The following is a 16,566-nucleotide window of genomic DNA, read 5'->3' on the forward strand; positions in this document are numbered from 1 at the left end:
ATCAAAATCATGTCATGACCTATAATCAAAAATTATTTTTAATTATCTACCAACTGACAATGTCTTCAATTTTGTTGAAAGCAAGAATTGGAAACCATCTGACTTAGAAAAGGATTTGCTACTCACAGTCCTTCACTTTCCTAATAATAGTCCTAATTGTTCCTTTGCTTGTTAATCTGGAGGCTTTCACACATCAGGCACACAAATAGCAAGACTCTGGATTAATAATGACTATGTCTTCCTTTTGTAAAGTGGGAGAAGAGTGATTGAGAAAGGAAACACCTAGAGTGCAACTGTATTCTCAGACAGATCAGCCTTTGGAAAGGGGACACAGAAAGTCAAGGATCTAGAAAATATCCCCTGTCTGAAGACTACTAGCTTATCTGCCTCTCCCATCAAAACAGTGGCATTATCAAAATTAACATTAAATTATGTTTATTCATGGATAATTACTGTTATATTTTAACAGAAAGAGACTGAAGATAACCTAAATGTGCTCAATAAAGGTCTGATTAAATAAATTACAGAGTGTCTAAAAACCAAAAATACACGGTTTCCCTTCAGGACTGAATCAAGTCCCTTCAGAGTCAGGGCCCACACTTTATTCCCACAGCCTCAGCTCCTACAAGCCCTTCTAAGGTCCCCATGTGTATCACTCCCCACTGCAGGGGATGGTTTCTAGACCAAAGACCATGGTCCACAGAGCAACAGACAAGGACGTGCCAGAGGGCATAAGGACAGCAAGGCCTAAAGTGTACTGCTGAGGCTTATTATGAACGCTCATGGAATTGCAACCTGGAAGCCTATGTCTAGGGAAAGGGGGAGGGGACAGTGTCTACGCTGAAAGAGTAAGTAGCAAGGAGCCAGAAGAAGGCTGAGCATGGTATGAAGGAATCAATACTCAAGAAGTTGGTAAGGTTGGTGACATCGGAAGGAAGATCCCCCCACAGGTTGCTGGCCCCAGAGGTCAGGGCACTACCTATCCTTGGAAGAAGACAAGTGGAAGACAGTATCATCTGAACCAAAACAGCACCCAGGCTGAAGGGCCCACTGGGCAGACACTCCAAGAGAAAGCTCATGGTCATCACGATGGGGAGGAGTGAGCCAAGATGTGGCTGCTTGTGGAGGGGGCAGAACCTACAGATGGGAACAAATGAACCCGGTTTCATAAAACAGCTTCCCTCTTCTGTGTCCCAAAGGAAGTCCCCTTTGTCTTCCTCTTCACCAAGTCAAATCCTGCCAACCTGCCAAGGGCCAAGATGATGCCCCTTGTTCTCCATGCAGCCTCCTTAAACACTTCTGCTTATAGTCAGTTCTTCTACCTCTAAACCCTCATCATTCTGTTTATACCAGAGGCAGCCTGTAATATTTCTAAGCTGCTCCATGATCCATTTGTATTTTGATATTAATCCTTAGCTCTTTGCTGTAGGTGTTTTAGGCCTCTCTGAGGATAAGGCTTGTGACTTAGACATGTTCCTATCCCACAGGGTGAGCCCTCAATGCTTTACTGTGCAGGACACCTACTTGCTCACAGTTCCAATGGACACACTGTCTCCTGCCACTCATCCCAAATGTCTATGTCTTTTACAGAATTAAAGGTTCACTATATACATGTGGATTCTGAATTTTCGGGTCTTTCATAGTCTTTGGCTTAGGGCTTCACGCTTGCTAAGCACTCAGTGAAACTTCTCCTGAGTCAGTCATTCAGCTGCTGCTCTACCTGAGGCTGTAGTACCAGTGAGCCAGCTCTCCAGAGATACGCCCACATGGTACAAACCATGTCCTAGTGGAGAGGATTCTCCCATCATGGGAAGCTCTCCCTTCAAGCTAATCTTAACAAGAATGAAATGGGAATTTGGAATTTCGTTTCCCTTATACAAAGTCACTTCCTAAAATGGGGGGATTATAATTAGGTGATCATTAATTACAGTCGCCATCACAAAATTCAAAATACCTCAATTCCTTTACTTTTTATAATGAACCTAAAGTGGGATCTCAATAGTATATTTAAAAGAACTTGTCACAAATCTCAGTAAATACAATACAAAAAAATAGTTTAAAACTATGAAAGGAAGATCAGTAAACAGAGAAGAATGAATACATAGGAAAAGAGTATAAGCAGTCAAAGAAAAAGCTTACGGTAGAAAAGAAAAGTAAAGCTAATCCCTGTAATGGAATGCCTTCCTCACAGTAAGCTCTCAATAAATATTTGTCATCAAATTTACAGAATGGCTGATATTGATTCTCAAGGCAATGAAACAGACTACACAAGTGCTGGCTGCAAAAGAAATAGAAACATAAGGTCCACACTAAATCAATGAATTGACGGATGCAATAAAAACAGAAGTGATGCTACAGAAAAAGCTAATCAGAAAAAGATATAAAATCAAAAATACATTTTTCAATAAAAGAAACAGATTCAAAGAATGCACAAGATGACAAGCACAAGAAGGAATGCAGCTCAGAGAACCACCCTGCAAATGATGAAAGTCTTTGAAAAAATGGCCTCAAATCTGTAATTTAAAGTTTAATAAAAAAAATGCTATCTAAAAACAATAGAAGGATTTGCTCTGAATACAAAAGATTTACAAAATCGACAACCAGAGACTACCACTATGACATTCTCATAATTTAAGCATAAGAAAAAGAAAAAACTCAGCAGGCAGAGAAGACCCAAATCCAAATTTCTTCCAGTTTTGCAGAGGACACAATTAAAGTCCAGAGATGCATATAAAACTCTCAGAAAAAGTATTTTTACCTCCAATGTAACAAGGTGAGTAGACTCTTTGAGCAAGTGAAAAAGAAATATCTCTTAGAGCTTTGATCATATCGAAGAAATTTACCCATCACATACCTCACTTTAAATTATGTCCAAGAACAACTTTAAATGAGACTTAAATGTTTAAGTTTTACAAATAAGACCAAATAACCCAAATCAACAATTTCCCATTTAAAAAAATAATACCAGTTCTCTTTCCCATCTTGCAAGATGGCGGGTGAAAAAGTTGAGAAGCCGGATACTAAAGAGAAGAAACCCGAAGCCAAGAAGGCTGATGCTGGTGGCAAGGTGAAAAAGGGTAACCTCAAGGCTAAGAAGCCCAAGAAGGGGAAGCCCCATTGCAGCCGCAACCCTGTCCTTGTCAGAGGAATTGGCAGGTATTCCCGATCTGCCATGTATTCCAGAAAGGCCATGTACAAGAGGAAGTACTCAGCCGCTAAATCCAAGGTTGAAAAGAAAAAGAAGGAGAAGGTTCTTGCAACTCTTACAAAACCAGTTGGTGGTGACAAGAACGGCGGTACCCGGGTGGTTAAACTTCGCAAAATGCCTAGATATTATCCTACTGAAGATGTGCCTCGAAAGCTGTTGAGCCACGGCAAAAAACCCTTCAGTCAGCACGTGAGAAAACTGCGAGCCAGCATTACCCCCGGGACCATTCTGATCATCCTCACTGGACGCCACAGGGGCAAGAGGGTGGTTTTCTTGAAGCAGCTGGCTAGTGGCTTGTTACTTGTGACTGGACCTCTGGTCCTCAATCGAGTTCCTCTACGACGAACACACCAGAAATTTGTCATTGCCACCTCAACCAAAATCGATATCAGCAATGTCAAAATCCCAAAACATCTTACTGATGCTTACTTCAAGAAGAAGAAGTTGCGGAAGCCCAGACACCAGGAAGGTGAGATCTTCGACACAGAGAAAGAGAAATACGAGATTACAGAGCAGTGCAAGATTGATCAGAAAGCTGTGGACTCACAAATTCTACCAAAAATCAAAGCTGTTCCTCAGCTCCAGGGCTACCTGCGGTCTGTTTTTGCCCTGACGAATGGAATTTATCCTCACAAATTGGTGTTCTAAATGTCTTAAGAACCTCATTAAATAGCTAACTACAAAAAAAAAATAATAATAATAATAATAATAATAATACCAGACAACATTGAGACAACTGAGGACATTTAAATATGGCCTAATAACAGATGATATTAAGGAATTATTGTTAGTTTGGTTAAATGTGAGAGAGTGGTTATAGATTTTTAAAGTTCTTATCAGATATGCTTCCTGAAATATTATTGGGTAAATAATATAATGTCCAGGAATGGAGGATATAGATAAGACTGGCAAAATGTTAATAATATTTAAAGCAGACAAGGAATATATGGAGTTCATTATACAGATTGGAACAATGGCTATCATCATAATAGCCAAGATACTGAATCAGTTCTCCTGACTTTTGTGCATATTTTGAAATAAGAAGTTTTTTAAATTAATATTTATTGTGCGTCTACTGAGCATCAGGTATTGCTTAGGTATTTGACACAAAAATAAAATGGCCTCAAGAAAAAAAAAAAGTAAAGCAGATTCTTAACCCAGGGTTTATCCAGGCAAATATCCACGATTTCTATGGGTGACTAAATAACAGATATTGCCATTACTACTGTGTTTTATTGCCTATATTCATAATAGAAACAAATATTAAATTTCAATCAGGGATGGATGAAAATTATGTCATTTTTTTTTCCTGTCCAAGTTGCAGACCCTTCAAATTCTACCCATGGACCTCCAGGGGTTACATCATTCTGCAAATATTCACTGAATACTTAAAATAAGAGAGTCACTGCTAGGCACTAGGGACACAAAGGTGAAGAGAATACTACAGGCAGGGCAGATTGGCTCACGCCTATAATCCCAGCACTTTGGGAGGCGGAGGCGCGCAGATTACCTGAGGTCAGGAGTTTGAAACCAGCCTGGCCAACATGGTGAAACCCTGTCTCTACTAAAAATACAAAAATTAGCCAAGCATGGTGGTGTGCACCTGTAATCCCAGTTACTTGGGAGACTGAGGCAGGAATTGCTTGAAGCCAGGAGGCAGAGGTTGCAGTGACCTGAGATCAAGCCATTGCACTCCAGCCTGGGCGACAGAGCAAGACTCCACCTCGAGAGAAAAAAAGAGATACTACTACTATAGTCCCTAATCTACACAAATTAAAACAGTGTAGCACTAGCACCAGAACAGTCAGAGAGTTCTGGTTAGCATATGATTAAAGCTGGCATTTTCAAAACAGTGGGGAAAGAATGGATTCCTTAACAAATGACATTAGAACAATTCTTTAGAAAAAATTAAGTTAGCAAAGTAGATAAAGGCAGGGACTGTGGGACTCAACTATCTTAACCTGTATCTTATCTTTGCTGCTTACTAGCTGGGCAACCTTCAGCAAGTCAATTTATAATGATACTAACAGGGAAAATAACAGTACCTACATCATAGGGTTGTTGAAAGAATTAAACAAGTCAGTACATGCAAAGCATTTAGATTAGTACCTGGCATCTAGTATACACTCAAAAACATTCGCTATTTCATATGGTTTGGATGTGTGTTCTCTCCAAATCTCAAGTTGAAAAAGTGACCTTCAATGTTGGAGTTGGGCCTACTGGGAGGTATTTGGATCATGGGATTGCATCCCTCATGAATGCCTAGGTGCTGTCCTTGCAGTAAGGAGTGTGTTCTCACTCTATGAGTTCATGTGAGATCTGGTTGTTTAAAAGAGCCTGGCACTCCCCGCACCCCACCACTCTCTCTTGTTCCTTCTCTTGCCATATGACATGCTGGCTCACCATTGCCTTCCACTATGATTGGAAGCTTCTTGAAGCCCTCACCAGAAGTGGATGCTGGCACTATGCTTCTTGTATAGCCTGCAGAACCACGAGCCAAATAAATCTGTTTTCTTTATAAATTACCCAGCCTCAGGTATTCCTTTATAGTAACCCAAACAGATTATTAATACATTACTATTATTACTAATGATTATTACTTCACAACAGAGTAAATTCCAGATTGATTAAAGGTTTAAATGTTTTATCTTTTTGTTTTTATTCAGAGTGCCAGAATTCAAAAAGGTTTAAATGTAAAAAAAAAAAAAAAAAAAAAAAGTAGCATCAGAAAAGAGCTAGAAGAATATATACTAGATATTTATCTAGTATCGGTGAAGGCAGACCTTTCCAAGAATGACACCACAGGAAAAATATTCTCTAAAAGACTATTAAGACTGGGTGCGGTGGCTCACACCTGTAATCCCAACACTCTGGGAAGCCAATGCGGGTGGCTCATCTGAGATTAGGAGTTCAACACCAGCCTGACCAACATAGTAAAACCCTTGTCTCTACTAAAAATACAAAAATTAGGTGGGTGTGGTGGTGGACGCCTGTAATCCCAGCTACTCAGGAGGCTGAGGCATGAGAATCACTTGAACCCAGGAGGTGGAGGCTGCAGTGAGCGGAGATCACGCCATTGCATTCCAGCCTGGACAACAGAGCGAGACTCTCTCCAAAAAAAAAGAGAGACTGCTAAGGCCGGGCATGGTGGCTCATACCTGTAATCCCAGCAATTTGGGAAGCCGAGGTGGATGAATCACTTGAGGTCAGCAGTTTGAGACCAGTGTGGCCACATGGTGAAACCCCATCACTACTAAAGATACAAAAATTATCTGGGTGTGGTGGCAGGCACCTGTAATCCCAGCTACTCAGGAGGCTGAGGCAGAAGAATTGCTTGAATCCAAGAGGCAGAGGTTGCAGTGAGCTGAGATCGCCCACTCCAGCCTGGGTGACAGAGGGAGACTCGATCTCAATAAAAAAAAAAAAAAAAAGGACAGATAAGGCTGGGTGTGGTGGCTCATGCCTGTAATTCCAACACTTTGGGAGGCCAAGGCAAGCGGATCACTTGAGCCCAGGAGTTCAAGACCAGCCTGGGCAACATGGCAAAACTCCGTTTCCAGAAAAAATACAAAAATTAGCCAGGTGTGGTGGCACGCGCCCAAGGTCCCAGTTCCTCAGGAGGCTGAGGTGGGAGGATCACTTGAGCCCAGGAGGTCAAGGCTGCAGTGAGCTGTGATCGTGCCACCTCACTCTGGCTTGGGTGACACAGTGATACCCAGTCTCAAAAAAAAAAAAAAACAAAGACTGATAAACTTCACTACATTAAATTACTAAAAATTTTGGTATGTGGAAAACAAAGTTAAAAGATAAACTGTGAAAAACATACGTAGTATATATGAGTTGTTCTTAATATTTTAAAAGTTCGTAATGTGCATTACATAAAATATAAAACTGCTTGATCTGTTAAGGGATTATACCCAAAATATATAAGGAATCAACTCAATAGTATGAAAACAACTTAATTTAAAATGGACAAAGGACCTGAATAGACATTTTTCAGAAGAAGACATACAAATGGCGAACAGGTATGTGAAAAAAATGTTCAACACCACTAATCATCAGGGAAATGCAAATTAAAACTACAATGAGACAACACCTCACACCTATTAGAATGGCTACCACCAAAACGACAAAAGATAACAAGTGTTGGAAAGGATGTGGAGGCTGATGGGCATATAAATTGGTATAGTCATCCTGGAAAACAGCATGGAGGTTTCTCAACAAATTAAAAATAGAACTATCATATGATCCAGCAATCTCACTACTGAGCATATATCCAAAGGATATGAAATCAGTATGTCAAAGAGCTATCTCCACTTCCATGTTCATTGCAGCATTATTCGTAATAGCCAAGATATGGAGTCAACCTGAGTGTCTATCAGCAGATGAATAAAAAAAGAAAATGTGGTTTACATACAAACAATGGAATACTATTCAGCCATAAAAAAGAAGGAAATCTTGTCACTTCCTACAACATGGATGAACCTGAGGACACCATGTTAAATGAAATAAGCCAGGCACAGAAAGAGAAACACCACATGATCTCACTTACATGCCAAATCTAGAAAAGTTGAACTCACAGAAACAGAGGGTAAAATGGTTACCAGAGGCTAGGGGATGAAGGGACTGGGGAGATGTTGGTCAAAGAACACAAAATTTCAGAGAGATAGGAGGAATAAATAAGTTCAAGAGATCTACTGTACATCATGGCAACTATAGTTAATAACAATACATCACATACTTGAAAATTGCTAATAGATTTTAAGCATTCTCATCCCCAAAAAACGTTAAGTATGTGAGATAATTTATGTTAATGAGCTTGACTTAGTCATTCTATATATATAAATAAAAACAGCACATTGTACACCATATATATAATTTTTGTCAATTTAAAAATAAAATAAAATAAATACACGAACATGTGAATCATAAAAGAAATAGGAATTAAATGGCCATTAAATATACGAGAAAATATTCAAGCTCCATAGCAATCCAAGAAATGGAAATTAAAACAGAAATGCAATACCATTTTTATCTTATCAGATTTGCAAATACTGATTACTTCCTTCTTTTTAGTTTGGCAAGAATGGCTGGAAACAGGCACTCTCCCTCACCCTAGTGGAAGTGTACACAGGTTAAAGACTTTCTGGAGGGCAATTTGGCTAAGCACATCAAAAGCCCTTAAAAATGTTCATCCCTTTTACTTCTAGGAATCCCCAAAATCATCAAGGAACTGCACTAAAATATGGGCATAAGGATATTCATCACAGCCTTTCTGCAATATGTTTAAATACGTGGTGGCGGGGAGACAAACTGAACAACAATAATAGGAAATTAAAGTAGATCAAATATTTAGTATTTTGTGAATGTATTTTTTGTTTTAAAGTATTCCTATATATTTTGGTATCTATGTAAACAACTATTATCTCTGTGTGGTAGGATTGTGGGTGATTTTTTTCCTATTTTCCTATTTTTCTAGAAAGACCATGAATTACTTGTATGAAATTCAACTAACCAATTGGGGGGAAATGCCCCATCATCCCTGGGCTCCCGAAAGCCCAAAGCCACCAGTAGAGGAGAAAAACGTTATGGGTATAAAAGCAACTCCCTATAACAATCGTTGCCTCTAGAGTTCAGAGAAGGCCTTGATTCTGCCTGGAGCTGAGTTTTGAAGGATGAATTTGCCAAGGAATAAAGTGAGGAGAGCAAGAGAATATCAAGTGCAAAAAATGGAAGCGCCTACTATGTTGATAAGCTACATGCAATTTCGGCATGGCAGGAAGGGCAGGTGCTTTTAAGAAGTAAAAGCCAGATCACAAAGGCTTCTGAATGTCATGTCAAAGGGTGGAATTATCCTGTCAAAGAAGAATCAATAAAGAGCTTTCGTGGTTCATTAATATGAGGATCAAAAAAAGGTAAAACAGCCCAGGTTCAGTGGCCTATAATCCCAAAACTTTGGGAGGACAAGGCACAGGAAGATGGCTTGAGACCAAGAGATTGAGACCAGCCTGAGAAACATAGCAGGACCTCATCTTTACAAAAATAATAAGAGAAAAGAAAAAACAAATGATAACAGAAGAGTGATTGGGATAGGAATGTGGATAATGTCTGGAAAGAGGCATCAGGCAACCTTCTGAGATGCTAGAAATGTTCCACATCTTGATCAGAGTGGTGGTTATAGGAATGTATGCAAATGTTGAAATCCATTAAGCTATATGTTTAAAATTTGTGTACTTTACTGTGTTACTCCTCAGTAAAAAAGCAAAGAGCTTTTAGCAAAGAAGTATCATAATTAAACTATTCTAGAAAGCTCATTCATTCAGCAGCCTGGGAGACTGAACACCCTGAGGCAGCACTGAGAAATAAAAGCTGCACTCTGGCAAAAGAGAGTGCAAGACTTTGGCTGTATTGGAGGCAGCAAGACAGTAAGGAGAAGGACGATTCATAACACATTTGGGAGGTGGACCTGATAAGCTTTTATGAGTGTGATTGCTGATTAAACTTCATGATTAAAATTCATGTGAAAAATCTAACCCCAAGGTGATGGTATTAAGAAGTGGGGCCTCTGGGAGGTGATTAGATCACCAGGATTCTGTCCTCATCAGCAAGATTGCTGTCTTTATGAAAGAAGCTTTGGCCAGGCGTGGTGGCTCACACTTGTAATCCCAACACTTGCGGAGGCCGAGGCGGGTGGATCACCTGAGGTCAGAAGTTCGAGACCGGCCTGGCCAACGCGGTGAAACCCTGTCCTTACTAAAAATACGAAAAGTAGCCAGGCATGGTGGTGGGCGCCTGTCATCCCAGCTACTCAGGAGGCTGAGGCAGAAGAATCTCTTGAACCTGGAAGGCGGAGGTTGCAGTGAGCTAAGATCATGCCATTGCACTCCAGCCTGGGAGACAAGAGCACAAAACTCTGTCTCAAAAAAAAAAAAAAAAAAGGAAAGAAAAGAAAGACAGAAGCTTGAGGGAGCCTGTTAGCCCCCACTGCCAAGTGAGGACACAGCTAGAAGGTCCTACCTATGAAGAACAGGCCCTCACCAAACACAAAATCTTGGGCTTTCCAGCTTCCAGAACAGTGAGCAATACATTTTTGTTGTTTACAAATTATGTAGCCTAAGGTATTTTGTTATAGCATTCTGAATGGACTAAGACTATGGGAAAATCTGAATATGGTCCGAGTATTAGTTAAAATAAAAAGTTACTGAATTAGAAAAGTGAATGTAATTGAAAAACAAGATAGAATAAAAAACAGCATGTATAGTACAACCTTACTTTGGTAGAAAAACAATATAAATATGTATATCTGTATGTGTAGAAAAAGACCTAGAAAGGAGAGGACTAAGATTTTAACAGTAGAAATCTCTGAGTGTTGGGGAAGTGAGGTTTTCATTTTTTAAGAACGTACTGCAAAGCATACATTATATTTTTAATTTTTATTTTTAGAGACAGGGTCTTACTCTGCTGCTCAGGCTCAAGTGCAATGGCACCATCATAGCTCACTGCAGCCCTGAACTCCTGGGCTCAAGCAATCCTCCCCACTTAGCCTCCCAAAGTGCTGGGATTATAGGTGGATGCCACTACACCCAGTTAAATTTTTTTTTTTTTTTTTTTTTGTAGAGACGAGGTCTCACTTTGTTGCCCAGGCTGGTATTGAAGTCCTGGCCTCAAGTGATCCTCCCACCTTGGCCTCCCAAAGTGCTGGGATTACAGGTGTGAGCCACCATGCCTGGCCATATATTACATTTTTAAAAGAATCTATCTATCTATCTATCTATCTATCTATCTATCTATCTATCTACCTACCTACCTATTTGTTTATGACAGAATCTCACTCTGTCACCCAGGCTGGAGTGCAATGGCACAATCTCAGCCCACTGTAACCTCCGCCTCCCAGGTTCAAGCGATTCTCCTGCCTCAGCCTACCAAGTAGCTGAGATTACAGGCGTGCACCACCACGACCAACTAATTTTTGTATTTTCACTAGAGACAGGGTTTCACCATGTTGGCCAGGCTGACTCAAACTCCTGACCTCAAGTGATCCACCTGCCTTGGCCTCCCAAAGTGTTGGGATTATAGGCGTGAGCCATGGTGCCTGGCCTAAAAGAACCAATTTAAAGTTGAAAGGTGAAAATAATTTTCTATTCTGTAGTTTTCTATTAAAGGAGCTCACAGACACAAAGAAAGTAGCAGCCGCTGGGCATGATGGCTCACGCCTGTAATCCCAACACTTCAAGAGGCCAAGGTGGGAGGATAACTTGAGCCCAGGAGTTCAAGACCAGCCTGGGTAACATGGCAAGACTCTATTTCTACAAATTATTTTTCTTTTTCCAGACAGAGTCTCACTCTGCCACCCAGGCTGAAGTGCAAAGGTATGATCTCAGCTCACGGCAACCTCTGTCTCCCAGGTTCAAGCAATTCTCATGCCTTAGCCTCCTGGGTAGCTGGGATTACAGGCATGCGCCACCAAGCCCAGCTAATTTTTGTATTTTTAGTAGAGATGGGGTTTCGCCATGTTGGCCAGGCTGGTCTCAAACTCCTGGCCTCAAGTGATCCGCCTGCCTCGGCTTCTCTACAAAAAAAAATTTTTGAAAAAATTAGCCAGGCATAGTGGCCCACGTAGTGGTCCTAGCTGCTCAAGAGGCCCAGGTAAGGCCAGGCGCGGTGGCTCAAGCCTGTAATCCCAGCACTTTGGGAAGCCGAGACGGGCGGATCACGAGGTCAGGAGATCGAGACCATCCTGGCTAACACGGTGAAACCCCGTCTCTACTAAAAAAATACAAAAAACTAGCCGGGCGAGGTGGCAGGTGCCTGTAGTCCCAGCTACTCGGGAGGCTGAGGCAGGAGAATGGCATGAACCCAGGAGGCGGAGCTTGCAGTGAGCTGAGATCCGGCCACTGCACTCCAGCCTGGGCGACAGAGCGAGACTCCGTCTCAAAAAAAAAAAAAAAAAAGAGGCTGAGGTGGAAAGATCACTTGAGCCCAGAAGGTCAAGGCTACAGTAAGCTATGTTCAAATCACTGCATTCCAGCCTGGGCAACAGAGAGACTCTGTCTCAAAAGAAGAAAAAGGAAGAAAGGAGATGAAACAGGACGGGACGAGACTGGGGGGAGGGAGAGGGGAGGGGAGGGGAGAGAGGGGAGGAGAGGAGAGGGAGGAGAGGGTTGGGGGGGTCCCTGGATGCCTGACTCCCCGACCACTATACTGGGCAGCTCCCCTGACAGAAAGGCAGGCCCAGGCCGTCTCTGGGGAGCTGCTCCCATTCATTTCCGCCTGTTCCTTCAGTCCCTCCTCACTCCATCACTATTTTCTTTCTTTCTTTTTTTTTTTTTTCTTTCTTCAGACAGGTCTTGATTGTCGCCCAGGCTAGAGTGCAGTGGTGTAATAATGGCTCCCTGAAGCCTTGAACTCCTGGGCTCAAGTGATCCTCCCACCTCAGCCTCCCGAGTAGCTAGGACTACAGATGTGCACCACCACACCCAGCTAATTTTTTACTTTTTGCAGAGATGGGGTCTCACCATGTCACCCAGGCTGGTCTAGAATTCCTGGGCTCAAGCAATTCTCCTGCCTCAGTCTGCCAAAGCACTGGGATTATAGGTATGAGCCATTGCACTTAGCCCCATCACTATTTTCACACCAGTCTAATGTTATCTTCTGTCTCTCCTGTCCTAACCTGGCCCAGGTATCTGGATACTAAAATGTCATTTATAGTCACATACAGAATTAAGGCAAAATACCAGGTCTCCTCCTTCTTATCCCCAAACTCTGTTAGAAAGCTGAGTATACACATCCTACCTGAGAATTTTATGTCATTTCTCCAAAAACCACCACAAATCTCTAAAAACAGAAACAGAAATAACTAAAATGATACTAGGCCCTTAGCAATAATACCTTGACTGTTGCAAGGGCCTCCTAACTCCTCTTAGCTTCTAGTTTCCTCCTAAATTCCAATCCATTTTCTATCCATTCTATCACCATCCCTGTAGAGAAAGACAGAACAATAACCAAAGCATTTTCACATGCCTCCTTCTCATTCCAAACTCAAAGTCTTCAAGATGACATTCAAGATCACACAGCATCTGACTCATCTTACACAGCCTGGTCTGTCTCCAATGGGCTCCTTTATAAACCTGCTAATTCCAATAGGACCACCTATTTCCAGCTCCTACAAGCCAACATCTTTTCTGCCTCTGGGCCTTTGCTCATGCTGCCCCTAGTTACTCCCCAACTCCCAGAGTCCTCCTGGATTCTGAAGGCAGTACTGTGTAGAAGAAAGGGAACTAAACTAGGAGTCAAAACACCTGGATAGCAGACGTGATTCTGACATCAACTAGTTGTGTGCCTTTGGGCAGGTCCTACACCTCTCTGGGCTCAGTTTCCTGTCTATAAACAGAAAGGTTGGACTAGTTCACCCTATAGCCCTTCCACCTTTAAAAAAAATCATTCTTCGGCCAGGCACGGTGGCTCATGCCTGTAATCCCAGCACTTTGGGAGGCCAAGGCGGGCGGATCACGAGGTCAGGAGATCAAGACCATCCTGGCTAACACAGTGAAACCCCATCTCTACTAAAAATATGAAAAATTAGCCAGGTGTGGTGGCGGGTGCCTGTAGTCCCAGCTACTCGGGAGGCTGAGGCAGGTGAATGGCGTGAACCTGGGAGGCGAAGCCTGTAGTGAGTCGAGATCATGCCACTGCACTCCAGCCTGGGCGACAGAGCAAGACTGTCTCAAAAAAAAAAAAAAAAAAATTCTTCGATTCCTATATTCTCGACCAAATCCAATCTCTCCTTCAAAGTCTGCAAGTCCTCCAAGAAATTTCTCTGAGCACTTCAGCCCACACTATTCTCTCCCCTTTGTGTGGAATCCAGAACAAATTACACAGCGCATTCATTCAACCAAGACTTCTGAGCATTTTCTTGGCCATGTTATGATGGTAAAGCCTTGGTAATAAACATAAAGCCAGTTAGGACCCAGCCTGTAGCTATCACCTGTACATCCCTTTCCTCTCCACTATTTTTACCCAAGTGAAGTCATGAACAGCAAATGAATGCAAAAGATACCATTTATTCATTTATTTAATAAGTATTTAAAGAAAACCTTCCATGTCCTATTCTAAAAAGTAAAGATACCAGTAAACAAATGGATCAAGTCCCTAACTTCATGGAGTTTATTTATTTGGGAAAGCAGACAGGAAAAACACAGAAATATGTAATATAATTTTAGGAAGAGAAACAAAGGAGGGGATTAAAGAGTGACTCGGAGCAGTTTTACATAGGATAGGCAGAGAAGGCCTCCCTGAGGTGGCACACTAGAGCCCACACTCAAATGAACTGGGTGACAAACCAGCAATATTCAAGGAGAAGAATATCCTAGGAGCAAGCAAAGGCCCTGAGACAGAAGAGATGGGAGGAAGGCAGGAACAGATGGGAGAGCTGGGGCTTAGACCACACAAGAACTTGGTAGTAAATGTGCATTCTACTTCTGAGTGTGATAGGATTCCATACGAGGGTTAAAAATATCTATATATTCTCATTGCTATGTGGAGAAGAGACTGCAAAGACAGGAGCAGAGGAGCCAGGACCAGCACAGGATGGCTGTACTGAACCAGTCGAGGGCTTGGCTGGTCCCCTAGCCTAGGTCACTTCCTGGCTCTCCAGCTTATAAGCTGTGTGAGCTCAAGAGAGTCCATCTCTCACCTGAGTTTCTACACCTTTAAGCAAGGATAATAAAAGTACCTATATTATAACGTTGTCTGGAAGGCTCGATTAGTGCACATAAAACCCTTAGAACAGCCTCTGGCAGACAGTAAACATTCCATGAATGCTAGTACTTCAAAGCCAGGGGATCACCTAAGAAAAGTGAAGACAGAGACAAGAAACAGGCTGAAGACTGAGCCCTTTGGCACTCCAAAAGCTCCAAAGGCCTCCATTTGGCCCAAGATTTGCCATAAGCCTGCACGTCCAAAATCTTGTCTGGGGCTCCAAACCCCCTGTATGTATCAATAACTCAAAACTTAGAGCTTATGATGTACTGCTTTATATTGTTCTTTAGGTAACAATTATATGTTCTAAGTTCAGGTTATTTTTTTTCCTTGGTTGTATTGTTTATCTACTACCAGGCTTGGCATAGGGTTAGATAAACACTAACGTATTTTGCAAATACTCATTCATGGATTATATCATGTATATTTCAAAGAAATCAATGTAAGGCACTATACTTCCTTTTAAAAAAAGAATCATCTTCTCTTCAAGGAATTATGTGAATTATAAGTTATATCCTCAGGACTGCCCCACTATCCCCCACTACCCCATCAGTCCCATCTTGGCAGAGACAGGCACGTTGACCAAAGAAGTTACACCATCTGCCATGCCATTTTCCCACCTGACTTCCTGTCCACATGCTTTGTGAACAAAGTTTTCTGTCCCTTCTTTCCTGGAGATTTCTCAAACTGTAAAAACTTCCCACACCTAGCAACATGTCACACCTGCCCCTGTCCCCAGAATTCCCCATGGCCCTTAAAAAAGCCTAAACAAGGAAGCCAAAATATTCCCAGAAAAACAGGAGCATCAAAACTTAGGAAGAAAAGTGGGAAAGAAAATGGGCATAACCCAAATAAACACCTAGAAAATCATCCAGCAGGGTTCTTCCCACCAAGGTACAGGAGTCTCAGTGCCTACAACTAGTTACTATGAACATTTATAAAATGACCTTAGGAAGTCCTAGCCAGAATAATCAAGCAATAGAAAGAAATAAAGGGCATCCAAATTGGAAAACAGGAAGTCAAACTATCTCTGTTTGCTGATATGATTGTACACTTAGAAACCCCTACAAGATGCCTAGATCCTCCAAAAGACTCCTAGATTTGATAAATGACTTCAGTAAAGTCTCAGGTTACAAAATCAATGTACACAAATCAGTAGCACTACTATATACCAACAACCACCAAGCTAAGAATCAAATCAATAACTCAATCCTTTTTAATACCTTCAAAAACAAAATACCTAAGAATATACTTAACTAAGAAGGTGAAAGGGCACTACAAAAAGAACCACAAAACGCTGCTGAAAGAAACCACAGATGACACAAACAGATGGAAATACACCCCAGGCTCATGGAATCAAAGAATCAATATTATGAAAATGACCATACTACCCAAAGCAATCTACAGAGTCAATGCAATTCCTATCCAAATACCAACATCATTTTCGATAATGTTAGAAAAAAACAATCCTAAAATTCATATGGAACCAAAAAGGAGTCCAAATAGCAAGCAATCCTGAGCAAAAAGAAGAAATCTGGAGACACCACGTTACCTGACTTATACTGCAAGGCTAGAGTAACAAAACAGCAATGGTACTGGTA

The 16,566-nt window shown here is 41.5% G+C and overlaps 1 protein-coding gene and 1 pseudogene across 2 annotated transcripts in view; one reads left to right on the top strand and one right to left on the bottom strand.

Moving 5' to 3' along the window:
* DENND2B (DENN domain containing 2B) overlaps positions 1–16,566 on the bottom strand; it is a 178,719-nt gene that overhangs the window by 150,928 nt on the left and 11,225 nt on the right. The window lies entirely within an intron of this gene.
* Positions 2,959–3,899, top strand: LOC104679318 (annotated as a pseudogene). Its single transcript, XR_750316.2, has one exon. The product of XR_750316.2 is annotated as a 60S ribosomal protein L6 pseudogene (transcript).

The sequence above is a fragment of the Rhinopithecus roxellana genome, chromosome 15 (assembly GCF_007565055.1).
Source record: "Rhinopithecus roxellana isolate Shanxi Qingling chromosome 15, ASM756505v1, whole genome shotgun sequence".
NCBI classification, from domain to species: Eukaryota; Metazoa; Chordata; class Mammalia; order Primates; family Cercopithecidae; genus Rhinopithecus; species Rhinopithecus roxellana.